This window comes from Hemicordylus capensis, chromosome 1 (genome assembly GCF_027244095.1).
Source record: "Hemicordylus capensis ecotype Gifberg chromosome 1, rHemCap1.1.pri, whole genome shotgun sequence".
Taxonomy (NCBI): domain Eukaryota; kingdom Metazoa; phylum Chordata; class Lepidosauria; order Squamata; family Cordylidae; genus Hemicordylus; species Hemicordylus capensis.
The window spans coordinates 261,355,085-261,375,620 of NC_069657.1; the positions used below are offsets into that span (position 1 = coordinate 261,355,085).

Genomic DNA, 20,536 nt, shown 5'->3' on the forward strand with positions numbered 1-20,536 from the left:
TGGATATGCAGTCTGCAATCCTGGAAACTTCACAGAGGATAAAATTCTGACCAGGCTAGTAAGAGACTGGCAATCCTATGCCTTTGCTTTTCTGATAATTACATATACATGTTTGCTATGTGCTTTTTTTCATGATTCCTGTTGCTTGTTCCTATTTTGGATGTGCCTGCAGTTACAGCATATGGTCAACAAGCTAAGACCATGTAACTTACATGAAAATGAAGCAAAAGCAGCTTTCAAGAGTGATCTACAAGTCTGGGATATATGCTCCTAAATAAGGGGTGTATGTGACACTGACTCCTGCAGGACAGGGGACCAATAGGTCTTCATTCCTGCCATTACTACCATATGGTCATGAAGAAAGGCTGTGATTCACACATGGGCATTGTTGACTACATGGAATATTGCAACACAGCCAAATAATAGATGGTCAATTAATAGTGTTTGACTGGTCAAACTGAACAACCCTACTGCGTGACCATAAACAATTTGCCTCTAATTCTACTCGTTTCACTCCTGCTTTACTACAGCTTCACGCTTTCATTCAGAAACACAAACTTCAGGAAGGGACTGGATTCTTCTCCTGAAAGCAAAGACAATGATCTGGGGAGTTGCCTACACTCCCCAAATCAACAGTCTCAGAATCAGGAGTTTTCAAACCTTTAGGAATGTATGCCCAATTTAGTGTTCCAATTCCAACAGCTTTTACTCCTCTAACTAACCCTTCCGCGGCTTACAGAAAACTACAGAATCATAAGGTTCAAATTTCAGTCAGTAACATTATTTGAGAGTGCTTAATTCATTATCAGAGAGAAATATACACTTACTAGATATAAAAATAGGAGACCAAGTTTCATAAACAAGCTATGAAAGGATCTCTGCTTGTAAAAATTTATTATAAACATTTCTATCCCACCCTTCCATCCAATTGATGTCAAAGGCCGCTAACAACATTCATTTAAGATCTTATTCCCCCTTCTCTTTGATTCTTAAAATAAAATAAAATAAATTATCTACTGGATTACTCTAAATGATTGTTATTCTAAACAACAGGTTAATATAGCTTCCTTAAATTACATTTCAAGTTTATACACCATGGTAATTAGGGCAAACAGTTCATTTTAGGAGTAAAAACCACTCAGACCAGCTGTGTTTAAGAACAGAGTTGCCAGCTTTCACCATAGGCCATACCATCCTTGGCACAGGCCACATGCAAACAGACTCAATCAGGAAGCCTCCCAGAGAGATAAGATGGAAACCTCCCTCTAGTAGAAATAATATCTAATAATGTGAACATTGTTCTCAGTGTCAACAAGGAATCAAAGTAAATATATCAGCATCTAACCAATTAGGGCAGCTTCCTTTGTAGGAGAGAATGCTCTCCAATATTAACACTTTTTTTTAAAAAAAGTGAAGGTTTCCTCTGGAGGACATCCAGGAAAAGATCATTCCACAATTTAATGCTCTACTCAGTCACCCAACAATAAAAGTTCAAAAAGATCATCATCATGTGTTGGAGCAATTAGCTGACCCAGGGACACAGAACATGAGCAAAATACAAAACAAGATACTTCAATCATAAGAGTGGAAATTACAAAAGGGAAGGTCTATATCAGAGCTGCATTTCATTTTTAACTCCTAGAGTACCTAAAACAGAGCTGAAGTTAGGTTTAACAAAAGCCCAAGTCATTCTACCCATAAGATGGAGTGCAGCAAAATTGTAAACACACATTAAGAAGACAAAGATAATCAGGCATCATTATACAATCCTTAGAATGACTTCTCTGATACACATGCCACTTAATGAATGTCTGCAATTCATTACAGGAAAGCTCTTAGATTTATCTGGCATAAATAAAATAAAACACTTTATCAAAAATTTAATCCACTGTTTGGCAGGGACATGTTCTATCCCTGTCTGAAATGTTTCAGTTCTCTATTTGTGTGTGAGCCAGCATGGTGTAGTGGTTAGAGTGCTGGACTAGGAATGGGGAGACCTGAGTTCAAATCCCCATTTAGCCATGATACTTGCTGGGTGACTCTGGGCCAGTCACTTCTCTCTCAGCCTAACCTACTTCATAGGGTTGTTGTGAGGAGAAATTTATGTAGTACACTGCTCTGGCCTCCTTGGAGGAAGAGCGGGATATACAATGTGTAAAAAAAAAACACCACCACCTCATACCATCTTAAGAATGTATAATTTTGTCATTGCTTTTGTATATTCGTTTCATTGCTAAGGTTTTAAAATAATGTTCTTAGCCACTTTTGGAATCCAAGGACTGCAGGAGCCTCTCTTGTGAGAATGTTGCTCTACACATATACTCTAAAGTAGGGAAGTGCAGAACATTCCAAACTTGAAAGATTTGCCTCAAAACAGAAGATGGAATGAGCCTGTTCCGAGGTGGAATCCAAAATGGCACTCTTCTGACTCAAAATGGCACTCTTATGTGCATGCGCAGAGGCCATTTGTGTGGTCAGAACCACCATGCAAATGGCCGCCACGTGTGCACAGAGACCAGAAGAGCACTGTGGAGGAATAGCTGCCTATCCCACCTTTGTGACACCACATGTGGAGGAATCTCAGGTCCCACTGGCCCCATGATATCAATTCTTTACCACTGCAACCAAGTAGACATTTCTTTTATAAAGCTGGGTCTACTACAACAGCCCTTACACCTTTACCAAAAAAATACCAAAAACAAAAACTCAGTAAAGTGGAAGGGTGGAGACCATCAAACAATCACTTCTAACCTTTACTTTGGAAAAAATTAATCAATTTAAAACATTAGCTTTTTGATTTATTTATACAGCACAAACTTAGAAAACAAAACACTTACCATAAGAGCATACAGGAGACAAAAAACTGTTGGGAAAAGGCATTATTCTAAACTGGGCCCTAATACAGAGTCCTCCGCACTTACCTTCCTTTGTCAGCAATTTGGCTTTTTTCTGGTGCAGTCTCAGGTCTTGGTCACCTTTACAAGCTTGGAGCTCAATCCAGTCTGGTTCTTTAGTGATTTCAGCCCTGACCAGAGACTACACCACTCTCTATAAGTGATTCTTGCTATAGCCACAGACTCTCCAAGTGTGCTAGCAATTCTTCAGCTGGACTCAACTCCTACATGTAGCTTCCTGACTGCACTGCTTTTGACTGCAGACTCTCCACTCTTGACTTCCAAAAGTGCTAAAAGCAACCTCCTTTTAGACACAAACTGTTCCAACAGTTCGTTTTAAACAACCCAGTGCGTATAACATGAAGTTCCCTCCATTTTTCAAAATTTCCCTTCCCTCCAAAATTAAACTGTCAAAGAGTTCTCTCTCAAAGTGAAACTAAAAAGCAGCTAGGCATGAACTCTTTACTCTGCCAGAATTCTTTGCAACATAGGGATCTTGCAAGCATATTAACACAGAAATCCTATTTACAATAATGAAGAGTGGTTTGTGCATATTAATACAATTTACAATTCATTTATAATACAAGGGCTTATTTACAAAAACCAAGAGGTCTAAGCCTCATTCCTCCACAAGCGCCATTTTGGATTCCAATGTTTTGTGCACACCCCTACTCTAAAGCACCATATACACTAATGGTACTACATAAGCAATAACAATGTACACATCCACATCCAGTTTCTAACATTTATTATTTATTTAAAGTATTTATATCCTTCCCCTCCAGCACACTGCAACCCTGGGGCAGCTTACAGTATTGGAAATACATGGATTGTAGCATTCAATATGATACTATTTATAAACTATAGCTATCTTTGACAAACTATAGTGTCCCTCCCATCTGCATTCTGTAAATAGCTGTATTTTTAAAAACAAAACATTTTTTTAAAAACCTGCTATTCAATTAATCAAAGGTAACTTTTTAAACTGAGTAAACTAGCTTAGTCAACTAAACATTATAGCCCTAAGAGGAATGAAGAAAAAAAATTATCCACAGAAACATCAATGCTGATGTCACTCAAATTTCAAAACACTGTTGTTCATTCATCAAACTTGACAACAATTTTTTTTTAAAAATCCCTCCTATGAAGGGGACAAACAATATTAAGCATGTAAGAAATGTTTCACTGGATAAAACCAGAGATTCATCTAGTTCTGCATTCTGCCTCCAACAATCAACAACCAGGTGCTCCTGAAAACTAAGCAATATTTTTAGGGGATGTACACAAACCATTTTTTTGTAATTTGATCTCAATTTGAACTGGCCAGTTCCATGAATCAAATATTGGCAAAAAAAAAAATCATAATTTGCCCATGGGGAACATGAATCACTCCATTGTTCCTCAGGGGTATGTCCTAGGGACACCCAAGTGGGCTGGATTGTATGGCATGATGGGTGCTACCCACCAACCAACCCACAAAAGAAATGGGCAAGAAGGTGATTTAATTTTTTAAAAATGTTCCCAAACCCCCCTTCTTCCAGATCCTATGGGGGTTTAAATGTTAAAAAAATTAAATCACCTACAGGTGAAACTCGGAAAATTAGAATATCGTGCAAAAGTCCATTAATTTCAGTAATGCAAATTAAAAGGTGAAACTGATATATGAGACAGACGCATTACATGCAAAGCGAGATAAGTCAAGCCTTAATTTGTTATAATTGTGATGATCATGGCGTACAGCTCATGAAAACCCCAAATCCACAATCCCAGAAAATTAGAATATTACATGGAACCAAGAAGACAAGGATTGAAGAATAGAACAATATTGGACCTCTGAAAAGTATAAGCATGCATATGTATTCAGTACTTGGTTTGAGCCCCTTTTGCAGCAATTACTGCCTCAATGCGGTGTGGCATGGATGCTATCAGCCTGTGGCACTGATGAGGTATTATGGAAGACCAGGATGCTTCATTAGCAGTCTTCAGCAATTCTGCATTGTTTGGTCTCATGTCTCTCATCCTTCTCTTGGCAATGCCCCATAGATTCTCTATGGGGTCAGGTCAGGCGAGTTTGCTGGCCAATCAAGCACAGTACACTTTATACTTTTCAGAGGTCCGATATTGTTCTATTCTTCAATCCTTGTCTTCTTGGTTCCATGTAATATTCTAATTTTCTGAGATTGTGGATTTGGGGTTTTCATGAGCTGTACGCCATGATCATCACAATTATAACAAATTAAGGCTTGACTTATCTCACTTTGCATGTAATGCGTCTGTCTCATATATCAGTTTCACCCTTTTAATTTGCATTACTGAAATTAATGGACTTTTGCACGATATTCTAATTTTCCGAGTTTCACCTGTACTTTACCATTTCTTTTGTGGGTTGGGTGGTAGATAGCACACATGCTTAGGTTTTCACTCAACCTGTGCTTAGGTTTTCACCCAACCCACTTGGGTGTCCCTAGGACCTACCCATGGGGAACAATGGGGTGATTCAAGTTCCCTATTATTTCCTATGGGCAAAACAAGCAGAGAGCACACATTTTGCAACCCTACCTTGAAAAACACTGCAGAACAGAAGCACACACAGTCCCTCCCAACACAGAACACCAGTCCAAAGATGGCAAAAAAAGAAGAAGAAGAAGAAGAAGAAGAAGAAGAAGAAGAAGAAGAAGAAGAAGAAGAAGAAGAAGAAGAAGAAGAATCACTGACCCAGAATCCACTGCTAGCCGCAGTGCCTCTCCTGGAAAAACATCACTGGAACAAGTTGCTCTCTCACACACAAGTATGAGACTTTGCCCTTATTTTCCAGCATTGCAACAGCTGCCACAGCAACACCCTTAGCAGCAATAAGCTCAACTACAGCAATATCTTCAGCCATATTTTGACTAAGAGTACACATTTGCAATGCAGAATGTAGACTGCAGAGCAGATCAGAGCAGTGAGTGAAGCACAAGTTAGTCAAGACCAGACATGGAGCTCATCTCACAGCAATCACACAAAAAATATTACAGAGAGAGCGAGAGCGAGAGAGCGAGCGAGCGCTGAGCTGCCACTGTCCAATGCTACATCACAAACCAAGCCACAATTCAAGGAAGGAAGGAAGGCACCGAAGACTGACCTTTGTCAATCTAAGATCCAGCACAACCAGATAGTTAATATAGCAGCAATAGCATGGCATATTATACTCAGTGCTGAGAAAAGAAAACCACAAAACCAAACCTTCTTTGATTCCTTCCTTCTTCCTCTCCTGATGTATCCTCCTCAAGGGCACACTGAAGGCTCTCTCTGCCTCTCAGGCCCTTTGAAAACATTTTGAAATTCCCCACTTTTGTGTTCCAGGATTTGGTGCAAACCTATTCGAACATCCCTACAGTTTATACACACAATGATACTACTAAATATAACTGCAAAGCTGACTTTCCACTTAATATACCAAGAGGTTACAGTGAGCAGTCATGGTAATTCCACCATCTGGAATCTGTTCAAGAGATAGGAGTATAACCATTGCCAAGCAGTGCCTCCCACCCAAAACCCCTTCAGTCACTCCTGAGGCTATCCTGATGCTGAGGCTATTCTCACGATGGGGGAAGACCAGGCTAAGGGAGCCCGGCCCAGTTTTCTCCCATTGTGAGAACCACTGGGCGAGCCTGGTGGTTCCATGGCGGCTAGCCCGCCTAAACCCCCATCCCCTTCCTGGGGCTCCGGAGGCTGGGGCACCATGTGGCAGTGCTCCCCTTCCCCAGAGCTCCTGAGGGAGCCACGGCCGGGCACAGGAGACCAAAGCAACTGCTCATGTGGCAACCCCATGAGGCTCTACACATTGATCGTGTGTAGGGCCTCACTATGGTCGATAGTATCAAAAGCCACCAACAGATGCAAAAAGACAACACACTCCCTCTGTCAATTCCCCACTGGAGACTATCCATCAGGCTGACCAAGGCAGTTTCCATATAGCAGAAGGAATGGATAAGAAATGCATATGGTCAAGAGGTGGACAAGTGGCAAGTACACAATTTCTAAGGGTAAGTCAAAATGTTTCCCCTTCGTTTTACAAGCTGCAAAGCTCTTGGCTATTTTTTGGCTATTTTTGTGGGACCCTGAAAAGAGGGCCCAACCATTCACCCTAATATCTGAGAGTGATGAGTGTGCTCCTCACTGCTGTCTGGGCACCACTCCCCCACCCTTTTTCTTCTTCTTCTTCACTCATAGGATATTACAGCAAGGACAAGATGCACCTCCCTGATTTCTTTTTATGTGGGGGTGTAGTGAGACATTTTCCAGGGGGAGGACTAGAGACATAGAGTCATATGTCATAGAGTCAGACCATAGGTCCATCTAGCACAGTATTGTCTACACAGACTGGCAGCGGCTTCTCTAAGGTTGCAGGAAGGAATCTCTCTCAGCCCTATCTTGGAGATGCCAGGGAGGGAACTTGGAACCTAGATGCTCTTCCCAGAGTGGCTCCATCCCCTGAGGGGAATATCTTACAGCACTCACACATCAAGTCTCCCATTCATATGCAACCAGGGCAGACCCAGCTTAGCTAAGGTGACAAGTCATGCTTGCTACAACAAGACCAGCTCTCCTCTTCAGACATACACTGAAGGAGCAGGAAGGTTGGTGGGACAGAGCACCATAAAGGAGATTTCTGCCAAAATGTTTTGATATGTAGGCAATGGTATGTAATAAATGAAGAAGCAACCAAATCAATTTTTAAAACAGGAAAGGAAGGAGACCCAAGTAAAATAAATAATCACAGAACTAGTTAATTTGTCAATATTATATATATTCATAGCTATGTTAATAAGCTAGGAAAACAATATGTTTCAGCTCTAATTGCTTGGGCCAAGGGTAGTGGTGTGCACGGAACCATGGAGGCACGGTCCGGCACTGGGGGGGTCTAGTTTTAAGGGCAAGGGGGTAATACTTACCCCTCCCGCCGTTCTTCCCCCTCCGGCACTGCAGTTAAAAGTGAAGTTTGAGGGGCGGCAGCGTTCCTCCCTGCCGCCCCTGCCCCCGTCATTGCCTGGAAGTAGCGTAAAGTACCAGCACGCATGCGCCTGTCACGGTGCGCGCCCGCCGCCGTGCGTGCCGCACATGTCACACGCACGCTGCGTGTGACGTGTGCGGCGTGCGCGTGCACAGCAGGTGCATGCATGCTGGTACTTTACGCTACTTCCAGGCAATGATGGGGGCAGGGGCAGCAGGGAGGAATGCTGCTGCCCCCCAAACTTCACTTTTAACTGCAGCGCCGGAGGGGGAAGAGCGGCGGGAGGGGTAAGTACTACCCCCCTGCCCTTAAAACTAGACCCCCCCAGTGCTGGACCGCCGGACCGGCCAGGATCCGAACCGGTTCGGAGGCCTCTAACATGGCCTCTGGACCAGTTCGTACACACCACTAGCCAAGGGTTCCCAACCTGAGGTACTCCAGATGTTACTCAACTACAATTTCTATCACTCCCAGCTACAATTTATTGTGGATGGGAGTGATGAGAGTTGTAGTTGGGAGTACCACAAGTTGGAAACCCATGGCCTGGGCTAAGTAAGGCCTCCTTCAGTTTCTTGGGGCTTGAAGAGAGGGTTCATTCATTCCTCTGATCCTCAGGGCCTGGACGAGACTAGGCTGCTGCACTGTGTGCACTCTGCATGGAGCCCTGAAGGCCTACCCACCACCTATAGAGGGTGGCTGAGCACTGCAGGGTAACTGCAAGAAAATGTCTTGTAATTAATTAATTAATTACATTTGTACACCGCCCCAAACGTTCATCTCTGGAAGGCTAACAATAGTGTAAAACAAGTTAAAAACTTAAAACAATTTAACAATTTAAAAACCACCATGAATTAAAACCTTGAAATTTTAAAGAACAGAAAAAGCTTGGGTGAAGAGGGTTTTTCAAATGCTTTCTAAAAATTGTCAGAGATGGGGGCAGAATGATCATTTGGGGCACAGAATGATGGCTGACATGCTCCTCAGCCTTCTATCAATGGAAGGAGGACCACAGATTCACAAGAAACCTCAGCATTCTTGTGCTGAAGGCTTCTTACACAGCAGGCTGGGTGTGAAAGGAGACGGAAGAGTGATGGTTGTGGGTCTCTCTTCTCCCTCCAAAAGCCCTGTCCACTTGTATAAGTATGTTCCCGAGGGCTGTCTAACCCTCAGGAACAGAGTTATACAAATATAAAGAGTTTTGGGAGGGAGAAGAGAAGAGAGACAGAAAAATTGCTTCCGCCTTCCACTCCACACCAGCCCAGCTGCACAAGAAGCCTTCAGCACAGGGACACTGAAGGCTCCCTGTGGACCTCCTTCCACTGCCAGAGGGCAGTGGAGAATGTCAGGCAGCATCCCATTCACCCCGTCACTACATCCCTAGTTCTGTATCATTATATAGTCAACAGGATTTAGCCGCATAATGATGTCTGATGCCAAATCAGAGGGAGTGGCAGTGCATGTTGTCCTTGATCTAGTATGCTCTGCCCTTTTTTTTTGCCATCAGTCTTAAGGGTATTCAGCAGCAATGCAGAGTGCTATTGCTCCCCACTGCCCCCAGATCAAAGAGAAGCAGCACTGCCAACAACAACAAAATGGTAAAGAGGATGACTGAGTGTTGCACTTGCACCCAAAACGCTTCTGAGGTTAAAAAAAAAAAAAAATTAAACAAACAAAAAAAAAATGTTCAGTCCAGTCCTATGAATTTAGGATATTGTTTAAAAATAACCAGCTAAATCTTGGGCTTCAGTCTTCTACCAGTGAATGTTGCTGTTACTTTATAAACCCAGAAGTGAGAAAAGTGAACAAAGACAAGCTCGGGATTAATGAGGATTCAGCAATGACAGATGTTTTAAAAACCTCTGGAACCACCAGAATTGGGCCCAATACTACTTTCACTGGATATCTAGGTATACTGATGGCAAGTATTACAACACTCGTGCTCCCAAGAAATTCTGTTTTTAGATCTTGGGGATATGCAAGCACAGTTCCTCAAACACACACCAAGGGAGGACGACTTTCTCCAGCCCAACTTACAACTCACTATATTAGATTAGAGTGACAAAAATAAAATGCCTCCCGAGTTTTCTTCCAAATGCTGCCAAATTCACTTGCTGTAACCCTTAACACCTTTTGTTGCTTATAAGCCTTTATCTGCACATATAAGGAACTAGGATGAATCTAATGCCTTGTTAACTGTGTAATTAACTGGAAGGAGTAAGCTAAAGATTAAAAGTATCTTCTGCCTGTTTCAGCTCAAAAGCTATGACGGAAATCTCTGCCTGAAGCAGCACATAGCAACTATACAGAGGTTGCACGAATCTGACACAAACTATCATGAGCTTTCATTTTCTCTTTTAAAAAAAGTAAAAGTAGAAGAAGATGGAGAGAGAGGGAGGGAGGGAGGGAGAGACAGACACAGACATGGATCACAGTTATGGTGGCAAGTTGAACTGCTGCATATAAACAGGAAACTTACTGAGGAGTGCTTATCTGGGTAGATAAAATTCTATTTGGTGTACTGCAAACTTCTTTCTGCAAAAAAACAAAAGATTATAAATTGTCATTTACTCAAGCTTCACCATCTTTACAAACTCCAAACATGCATCCTTCTAAACACAGGCTAACATTTCCATTAATGGTGCAGAGGTTTCACATACATAGCAACTCTGCAGTGTTTAGTAAATCCAGAGTTGCATCATGCACTGGGGGAGAACAATGTTTACCAATACCCTCTCCCCCGAGAAGCACTTTGTGGAACCTCGAAGTAGGTCCCTGGGGGTCACACGACCCTCAACGATTTACTTCTGGGGCAAGGAGGATTGGCGAAAATCATAAACTTGCCCCACACACAGTGCAACTCTGCATTACTAAACACTGTGGAGGTACATTGTGTGGTGTGCCTCTGCACCATTAGTGGGGACACTGGCCATTCATATCAAAATATGATTCACATAAGTCTGAATGGAGAAATCGCTAGCAGCAGGCCTCATTCAAAGGAAGGCAAGCCCATAACTAACAGCAGCACAAACCTTAGGCCAGGAGAGACATTATTTACTGAACATGACAAGAGAGAGAGAGAGTAATAGGTTCATGCATACCTACTCTTTTTGATCAGGCTAGGTATACCTGGAATATTGCTGAACTTGCTATCCATCCTCTGTTTTAGATCCAGGGCTGTTCAGGAGTAGAGAACAGCATTCTGCCACTTCAAATGTTACTTTCTACCTCTTCAAAGCCAAAAATCGCATCAGGCATGCCCCTTGGATGTGCATAAGAATATCTTTGGTCCCTGGCCACAGCCATGGGGAAACAAATGTGATCAAAAATGTCCTTCTACCTTGTGACCTGCACAGCCAAGCATACAGTCTAGAGTTTCTTGCTCTTGCTATAGGGTTACATGGGAAAAGTCTGTCAAAACAGTTGAACAAAAGCAAAACTACACTCAGCAGTTGCGGGGGGGGGGGGGGGGAGACATGCTGAATGACCACACTTGAGACTTGAAAACCCTCTTCACAGAAATGCCTTCGTGTCTTAAAGAACTAGAGACCTTATGCTCTTACAGAACATAAAAACACAATCCTTAGCCTGATCTACTAGAGACATCTACTCCAGCAACCTCTTTCCAACAATGATCAGCCAGAGGTTTCTGGGAGATTCACAACAAGCAGGGCATGAAGGCTATGGCCCACCTCAGCTCCGTACCCCTTAGCAACTGGTGGCACCCCATTTATGTAATAGCCTCCCCAGTAAGGCTTGCCTCACTTTATACTTTTAGACATCAGGTGAAGAGTTTTCTGTTCACTCAAGCTTTTAAAAAATTGATTTTTAAAGTTTTTTAAAGGTTTTGCATTGCATTTTGTATTTTTTGTTTTGTGTTGTGATATCTTTGTCATGTTTTATGTGTTTTCATTGGATGGTTTTTTAATGTGTTGTGAGCTGCCCAGAGAACTATTTGTTATAGGGAAGCTAACAAATAATGATGATGATGATGATTAATTGGAGGCATACTGCCTCTGTACCTGGAGGGCCCATTTAACTATCACAGCTAATAACCCTTGATAAACCTATCCTCTATTAACATGCCTAATCACCTTTTAAAGCCATCTATGCTAGTGACTATCATCAAAACTTGTGGTATTTAAATATGCATTGTCAAAGCAGACAACTTTTGCCTGTCCTGAAAAACTACATCGCATCCATTTCACTAGGTGACTTTGAGTTCTCATGTTATAAAGGGCGGGGGGGGGGGTGATCCATCCCCATTCTCCACAGCATGCCTACTTTTATAAGCCACTATCATGACTCCTTTGTTAGTTAGAATTTTCTAAATTATAAAGCCCCAAACACATATGCCTTTCCTCTCAGGGCAGGTGCTATACCCCTTTGATCATTTGGGTAACCCTTTTTAGCACCTTTTCCAGTTCAACAATATCCTTTTTAAAAAATGGGGCAACTGGAATTCCAACATCATCCCAAAGGCGACTGAACCATAGGTGCCCAGGGCAAAAGGGTGGCTGTACCTTTGACAGGCTGTAAATTGCCAGGTTCTGTCCCTAGCATCATGAGGTAAGGTTGGGAAAAACTCCAGTATGAAAATCTGCAGAGCTGCTGGTACTCAGTATAGACAATTCTGAGCTAAATGGACCAAGAGACTGACTCCATATAAGGTCGCTTCATCATAGCTGTTCAGTTCTATCAGGGTATGACAACATTGGCCATAGGAAGTTCCTATATCTCCATTCCTTTCCAACTGCTAAAACTGGGTTCAGCTGCCCATTTGACACTTGGATTTCTTTTCCAAGCAGGAACATTAAAGCTATCAAATGACTAGGAATAATAACCGAAAAAGGCAAAAGCAAAGTTCAGCATATATTCCTGACATGACTCTGAAGATCTGGGTATTAAAATTATTGCAAAAGAAAACAAAAATTTGAGTGGAGAAACATTTAGATTTCTCACTGCCAATATCAACACGACAATCTGTCTCCAATTCCCCGTTGTCTCAACCCTAAGTGCCACAATTATATTGTATACCGCAATGTACAGTTGCTGAACCAACAACCAATGAATTTCTAACTGCAAAGTAGTGCAACAGAATTTCAAGCTGCAATGTAAAGAGTTTCCTGTAAAGATAGGAGCACGCAATATAATGAGGGTGGAACTTCTGCAAGACTGATATGGATGGCTACATTAATCACTTTCTTCACAGATTAGGTTGTCTGCTTTCTAGAAAAACATACAAGACCTAAAATCTTCCATATAGGCCACAGAATTATTTGGTCATGTTTCTTTGCAAAATATTAGCAGGAGAAGGCAACGTTTGGCACTCCGTCTGTTGTTGAACTACGACTCACACCATCACCCCCAGCCACAGTTGTATAACGTCACCCATACAGCAGATATTTGAGTTAGTCTTCCTCCCCAAAAATACTAATAGCAAGAACTAGAAAAATGCCAAAAGATGCTGAGAATCAAGAGGTAGAACAATATGCAATGGCAAGAGCACCATATCTGAAATAGCCATGAGTGGTAGAATGGAAGCATGTGAAACCAAGGCAGAAGAAATACTACTGAGTAGATCAATGGATTTAAAATATATATAAACTTCATATAAAAATTACACAATTCATTGAATAGTTCAAACAAGTTGTATATCAACAATTCAATGCACAAGAATTAGAGGAAACCCTCACCAAGCAGCCGAATATGATGCATGATCAAGAGATCAAAATTTGCAGCTAATAGCATCAAGTCATACAAAGTTGACAAAAGCTTTTCAGCACCAAGGCAAGAAGGACCACTCTTCCTTGCTCTTCCCCCTCCTACTGACAGTGAAACATAGTCCCAGGAGACCAAACAATGGAAGATAAAAGAACCCAGCCAGCCACAAATTCCCCCCTCTCGCAAGAAGCCCAGGGCACATTGGAGAGGGCTGGGGCTCTCTCCCTTCCAGGAGCATGGGGAAAAAGGAGGAGTAAGGCAACACATGAAGCCTCTGCAGCCTTCTCTCCTTGTGGGAGAGAACAAACAGTGGCAGGTCTGTTCTGAAGCAGAACTGGACTGCTTTCCATGAGATCAGTACAAAGTGAGGAACCACCCTAAGCATCCCTTCTAATGGCCAGTTGAGATCCCTGTCACTCAGACAAATGGCACTGAGCAACAGAAACCTGACATACTAAGGCAGTTCACACATTCATAATTAGGGCAGGAGAAGTCTCCTACCCTGCATCAGGAGCTGAGTATACTCCTGTTTGCCAATCATCTGTGAGTTAAAACAACAGTTGGAGGCACTAATTATGATAGTGTGAACTGCCTTATTCTGTTCTACTTATCTATCGATATACAGTATCTATTTCTCCTAGGCATACCCATCGCGAATCCCATGCGTGGCAGCTCTCGCGAGTTCACGAGCAGCTGCTGGATTGATTAGCGACGGGGATGGAGGAAAATAAGGATGCCAGCTGGCAGCCAGAGGAGGCGGCGGGCCAGGCTAGCTGGCGCAGCAGGCAGCCTGGCCACCAGGAAGAGAACGCGTCTGCAGGTGTGGCTTGACCTGGCCAGCGGGAGCAGGAGGTGACGGCAGGCCGGCCCGGCCAGCGGGAGTTGGTGGCCACTACCGGAAGTGGGAGGGCAGGTAGGAGTGGGTGGGCAGTGGTAGGTGGGCTGGCCAGAGGCACAGATGCTCTGCGCCCAGCCCAGCTAGTATATATACTAGCTGGACCCAGTATATATACTAGCCCGGCCCAGCTAGTTTATATACTCCTGCGAGAGCTACCATGCACAGAATTAGCCACTGGTATGCTTTAGAGAAGAGTGTGTGTGTGTGTGTGTGTGTGTGTGTGTGTGTGTACACACACACACACACACACAATGCTTTTGCTCGTGAGCTCTCGCGAGAGCTACTATGCACAGATTTAGCCAATGGTATGCCTTAGAGAAGTGTGTGTGTGTGTGTGTGTGTGTGTGTACACACACACACACACACACACTTCTCTAAGGCATACCAGTGGCTAATTCTGTGCATGGTAGCTCTCGCGAGAGCTCACAAGCAAAAGCACTGTGGTGACTGGGCAATGGGGATCCATATGCAAATAGGGAGGAGGAGCCTGTGGCACCATGATAATTGGGCAGTAGGGGTTCCATATGCAGATAGGGAGGAGGAGCCTGTGATGGTTAAGGTCAGTTGGAATAGAACTGTTACTGGTCAGAAGACGTTCTTTATTGTAGAGGAGAGGAAAAAATAAAAATAATATAGATATAGATATAGATATAGATATAGATATAGATATAGATATAGATATAGATATAGAGATGGGTCGTGAGGGAGGAAAGAGCCCCTTCAGGAGGAGGCTGCCATTCTGTGAATTAGATGAGGAAACAATATCTATTAACTCACGAAGGGGGAGAGAGAGAGAAAGAAAAGGAAGGAAGGAGGGAGGGAGGGAGGGAGGGAGGGAGGGAGGGAGGGAGACGGACCCTGGGCCTGTCAGTGGCCTGAGGGGGGAAAGCGGCTATGGCAGTGGCGTCAGTGGGGAAGGGCCTGGTCAACCGCTGCTGCTCCTGTGGGGAGGAGCAGGAGCAGGGCTCAGGTGGGGAGGTCTCTGGAGATAGGGGGCTGCAGCTTGGCCCATAGGTGCCAGCAATGCTGCAGCTGCAACCAAGAGGGGTGAGGGGGATGGAAGCAACTTGATGGAGGAGGAGGGGCAGGAGTGCAACTCAGGTGAGGGTGGACCAATCTCTGAGGAGAGGGTTCCTGTGGTAGGGGGTGAGGGGAGCAATCAAGTACCACCACACAGGTGCTCTGCACGGGTTAAGCTAGTTTTTTTCTATTTATTTGCCTAAGAGGCAAGATCTATCAGAGCCAGTCAACACCTCTGTGTGTGTTCACTGATCTTTCTGTAGAGTTCAATCTCGTTATTTTTGTAAAGGTAGCTTGGCCTCCATGGTGGACAACAGTGGTTGAAGACCTCAGTCTCACCTTCATTCAAGAGTGAAAGAGAACGAACTATCCTCCCCGCCCCCCATGTGACTTTCCCTCCATATTTGCAATGAGCAAAACTGCAGCTCTGAATTGAAAAGCACTCTGTAAGATGAATTGATAGCAGCAGGTTTATTACAGTTGACAATATTAAGCCCATTAGGAGTTTACTGCCACATGTATCCTGGTTTGCATTTCACACACCACTAAGGGTCCATTTAATTTTTAAAAAGCCAAATATTGACAGCTTTACAACCAGTATATTGACAGGTCCACCAGCTTCTGTAGCACTGCTCATTATAATGGGAATATCCTGCTGCAGGCTACTCAAGGCAACATGATAGATGTCTCCCCATAACATCGCTGGAGATCAAAGATCAAATGCATCGTGCTGAGGGCCTACTTGACAGTAAGCAGCAACATTAGTTCCTCGGTAACTGAGAACTGCGTAATATGCAAGCATTCAGACTTACTATAGAGCAACCAAAGTGCTTTTAATTTTATATCTATTTAAACATGCACCATAAATTTTTACATCAGTATATAGCTAACGTTATATGACCAGTGCCACAAATACTTTACTGAAAATACTTAGAGGCTAGTTAATGCTGCACCAGACTGCAAGATTTTTGTGGGTTCCTGATTAACTCCCTTGAAGTAACTGGATTCAGATCCTAAGATCTGGGGTTTGGAGCTTGGAAGAGCTTAATGGGCAGTGTCAAGCAAATCAGGGACTGAGACTAGTTGGATAATAGCAGAGTCTAGCGATACCTGGGGGGGGGGGGGAGGACAACACCTGGCAGCTTAAGGAAAGTATGTGACTGTGTCTGGTTCCTCAAGGATGAACCTGATGGACACAGGGGACAGAGCAGACAGCAAAAGCTCTCAAGCCAAGCAGGAAATAGCCTGAACACACTCTCCCCATACACCTTGATTCTGGCCCTCATTCCAAATGTTAATCTTTTTCCTGGAAATCCCCAAAAGGAAACAAAAACCCTGAAATTTGGTAAGCCTGGAAATAACTCCAACAGACAAGACCAGGCCTTTGCAATCCCTTTAGCACTGTGACTATGTTTATAAATGTTTAGAACAATGTGCCTAAAATAAAAATGAGCCGTTATATGTGTCATCATAAAAAATTAAACTAAAAACTAAAAAGGAGGAGAGGCATCTGAAAATTTGTGTTTTTCTACGTATCATTTTAGCGACAGATTGGTATGCAAACTAGTAGCAATAGTTTCACGTGAACTGTGCATTCCACAGCAGCTGTTATTAGGGGGGAAAATGAAAGTAGATGTAATAGGCATTCCTGAGATTTGCACACAAACAGTCCACACCATCTTCACCAGCGGCAGTTCCATCATGGCCCACTTACACGGAATTGGCAAGCACAAAAATCAGAAGCGATTTGCCAGCTCGTATGAATCAACTACAAGTTTCTGCCAGGCAACAGCAGGGAGAGAACTCAAAAACCTCAGAAGCAAAGCCATTGGCCATGATCTAGAATAGCTGCACAATCCACTGGCATACCAAGCCAAACTTTGCACTTCTTTCTTGGGAACAGCCTACTCCATAAGCCATACAGGAGACCATCATTACTGGCAGGTTCTCCATTAGCAGTTTTTGGCATCTGTTGGTGGATCATAAGGACCAGTTTCAGTTTTCACAGGGGTAAATTCCAGCTTTTTTCAGCTATTCACAGTTCCTAAGAAACTGGAAATGACTTCCTGGGTCACTTCCGGTGGCATTTGCGGTGGTATTTCTGCCCTGGAGACAGCATGGAAGCATTTTGTGGCTCTCTCTTAAAAAAACAACACAAAACTGAAAATCAGAGGATGGGGGGTGGCATTGCTGGAGAACAAGGTACTGTACGTCTTTCCTTTCTGCTTTTGTTATGAACGGTCCATAACATATCAGAACCAGAGATACCAACTCAGAAGTGTGTGAAATATTGGCCTGTGTCTGATTTCATTTTATATTAAGAAATGATACCTGAACTCAAAGTGAACTAGGATGTTGCTCTCCCTGCTCTGTGAAGGGAGGAGGTGATCCAGCATTGTGTTGTTAAAATGGATATGCAAGAAACACAAAAGCCAGGCCTGAATGCTGAATGCCACTCATATGCTAAAAATGTGACTCAGACTGCTCTCCTGTTGCAAGAAACCTTTGTGAATCGTTGTCAATAATGGCTTTGCTATGCCCAAGGGGGATATCTCAATTGCTTTCTATAGCGATTCACATGAATACAGAGATCCGCCTGTAGACTTTAAATCTTACATCACTGATGCTACAATGTATTGAACGTCTCGCACACCTTTTTCATGTTACTTTAAATATAATCACACACTCGATAAGAGGTACACAAGAAATAATGTAATTCCTGTCTCACAACTAATTTTCTTACTAACTCCTGAGACTTTTAACACCTATTGGGGGAAGATGCAATTTGCAGCATCTTAGATGCAGATTTACTGTGGGCAATGCCCCCCCCTTCTCAGCACAGAGTTTACAGAAGATGAGATTCAGAGATCTCTCTGGACTGGCCAATATCCTGAATAATTAAGACATTGTTCAGAAGGTAGCAGCAAGTTGTCACCTTTTTGGACACCCAGGAAAAGATGAGATCTATGAGAGATCAAAGAGAAATACACTATAAGAATGAGGCTTTTAGACAGAGAGTTTAGCAATCTTTTGCCTACAGCAAAAGCTGCTCACGAGGATCCCAGAGTTTGCTGCTAAGCCGCGGGGCAAAGCAGGAATTCTGTCCATGAACAGAAACTACAGCAATGCCTGAGTTTTGCAGCCCAAGCTGCCTGATCTGAGCACTGCAACAACTCCTGTCTCCGCCAAAGACCTCAGCTGAAAAGATCTCCGCTCAAGTCTCTGATCCTGGTAAATATGCTGCCTGGAATTCCCTCATCCCTTCCCCTTTCCCTGCTCCCTTCTCCTTTCCCCACTTCTTTTCCCCTACTAATTCCAAAACCATGCCAGCCCTCAGTCTCCCTCCCCCCCCCATCTTTTCTGCCTGTATCTGAATTGTATTAGGCTCTAGAAAGATTTAATTGCACACACATATGTTAGTTAGGCACACGGGTGAATATTGGTGCTGGATAGGAAATACTGTTGCTAATATTGATAGAGTGCTCTGCTTTCTGCTTTGCTGGATTATGTTGTTATTCCTTTTATACTCAATAAAGCCAATTGAATCTTTGAGTGGTTTGATCTCCTTTCTTCCTTGCGTCCAGATCACACGTGGTCACTAATATAAAAGAACTTGGTCACGTTGGTGACACTATTTATGAGCCAGACCTATTTTGTATACTAGCCAATGAGCATATTTAGTATATAAATCAGGCCTGGTCTGTAACACTTTTGGGGGCATTTTGATGATTTTAGCACACTTCATTGTGCTGAAGAACCTAAACCCCCAATCTCCATAGGCTCAAGGTTTCTTTTGTCATGGTTTCTGGTTCTGCGAAACTGTCATGAAAAAAGAGGGCTTCTTATATTCTGCTTTTCATAGTCAAAGATTAGATCCCAGGACTGAAAATAGGCAGTACCTAATAGATCAGGGGGCAGCACCTGGTTCTGAAAGTAGTTTACAGTTCAGTAAGGCTACTGTGCCAGAGAAAAGTTTTTTGGGTTTTTTTTAAACACACCCTAGAGCCCAGCTGCACGCAAGCACTCCCTTGCACATACATACTGATTAACTGGATTACAGTCAATGTAGCAAGCATCCATGATGGAGACCATTTCTACACTTTTTGGGGTGGGGGGGGGAGGCTGTATATTAAAATATTACGAAGCATTTACTTTTAATGCCACTACTAGAACTCTGCACAGTAGTGAGAAAAATAGATACTAGCTTTGGGGATTACTGTTTCAGTCTCATCTCAAGCTATACAAGTCAAATGATTTGGGGGCGGGGGAATAATAGAAAGTAAAAAAGACCACAACCGCTGTAATGAGGAAAATGACTTAGCAGATGATGCTTAGAGATTACAGTTAAAATCAGCTATAATCCTAACAGCCTGAACTGTACACTCTACCAAAGCATCATGACAATAAAGCCTTCAAAAATCACCCACAGTAACAAAGTTATTTTCCCCCAAAACTGATTTTAATCAGTACAATCACTATCATTTCATATTCCTTACTGTACTTATAGTTTGTAACTAGAATCACAGGAACACTGAAAAAATTATGGGTATTGCTTCTTTACAGTAATTTTTCCCTCTTGTGATTCAAGAAATTGCCAATATGCAACTACCACATTGTTTCCTAAAACCTTTTCTTAAATTCTCCATATCTGTTGCTCCGTGTGGGGACAGGTTGGTATGGAAAAAAATTTGACTGGAAAAACAGCCCAAATCCCTCTACCATACTCCAATCAGATTCGTAATGCATTCGGGTTGAATTTCAGTAACAAAAAAGTCAGGATACTGTTTACATATCTCACACGTCTGATCTAATTTGCCCAACAGGATCCAGAAAAAGGACAATAACAGACCTGTGAAGCAGTAAGACCATGGAATAGCACCAATCCTATCAAATTCCAAGCTTACTGGATCACCAAGCTTACTGGCCAGGGTCATGGGATAAACAGAGTTGGATGGAGGAACTTTTTCAGGTCCCCTCCCCAAGCTCTTTTTAGTTACACAAACCAAT

The 20,536-nt window shown here is 42.9% G+C and overlaps 1 protein-coding gene across 14 annotated transcripts in view; it reads right to left on the reverse strand.

Annotated features, from left to right (window-relative positions):
* The window catches only part of PLCB4 (phospholipase C beta 4), a 280,151-nt gene that overhangs the window by 154,010 nt on the left and 105,605 nt on the right, over nt 1-20,536 (reverse strand). For 13 of the 14 annotated variants that reach the window (XM_053284717.1, XM_053284727.1, XM_053284735.1 and 10 more), the window contains one exon: nt 10,367-10,422. The exons of the other annotated variant lie outside the window; for it this stretch is intronic. The gene's annotated coding sequence lies outside the window, so the exon portion shown is untranslated. The remainder of the gene's footprint in view (nt 1-10,366; nt 10,423-20,536) is intronic. 14 annotated transcript variants of the gene reach the window in all.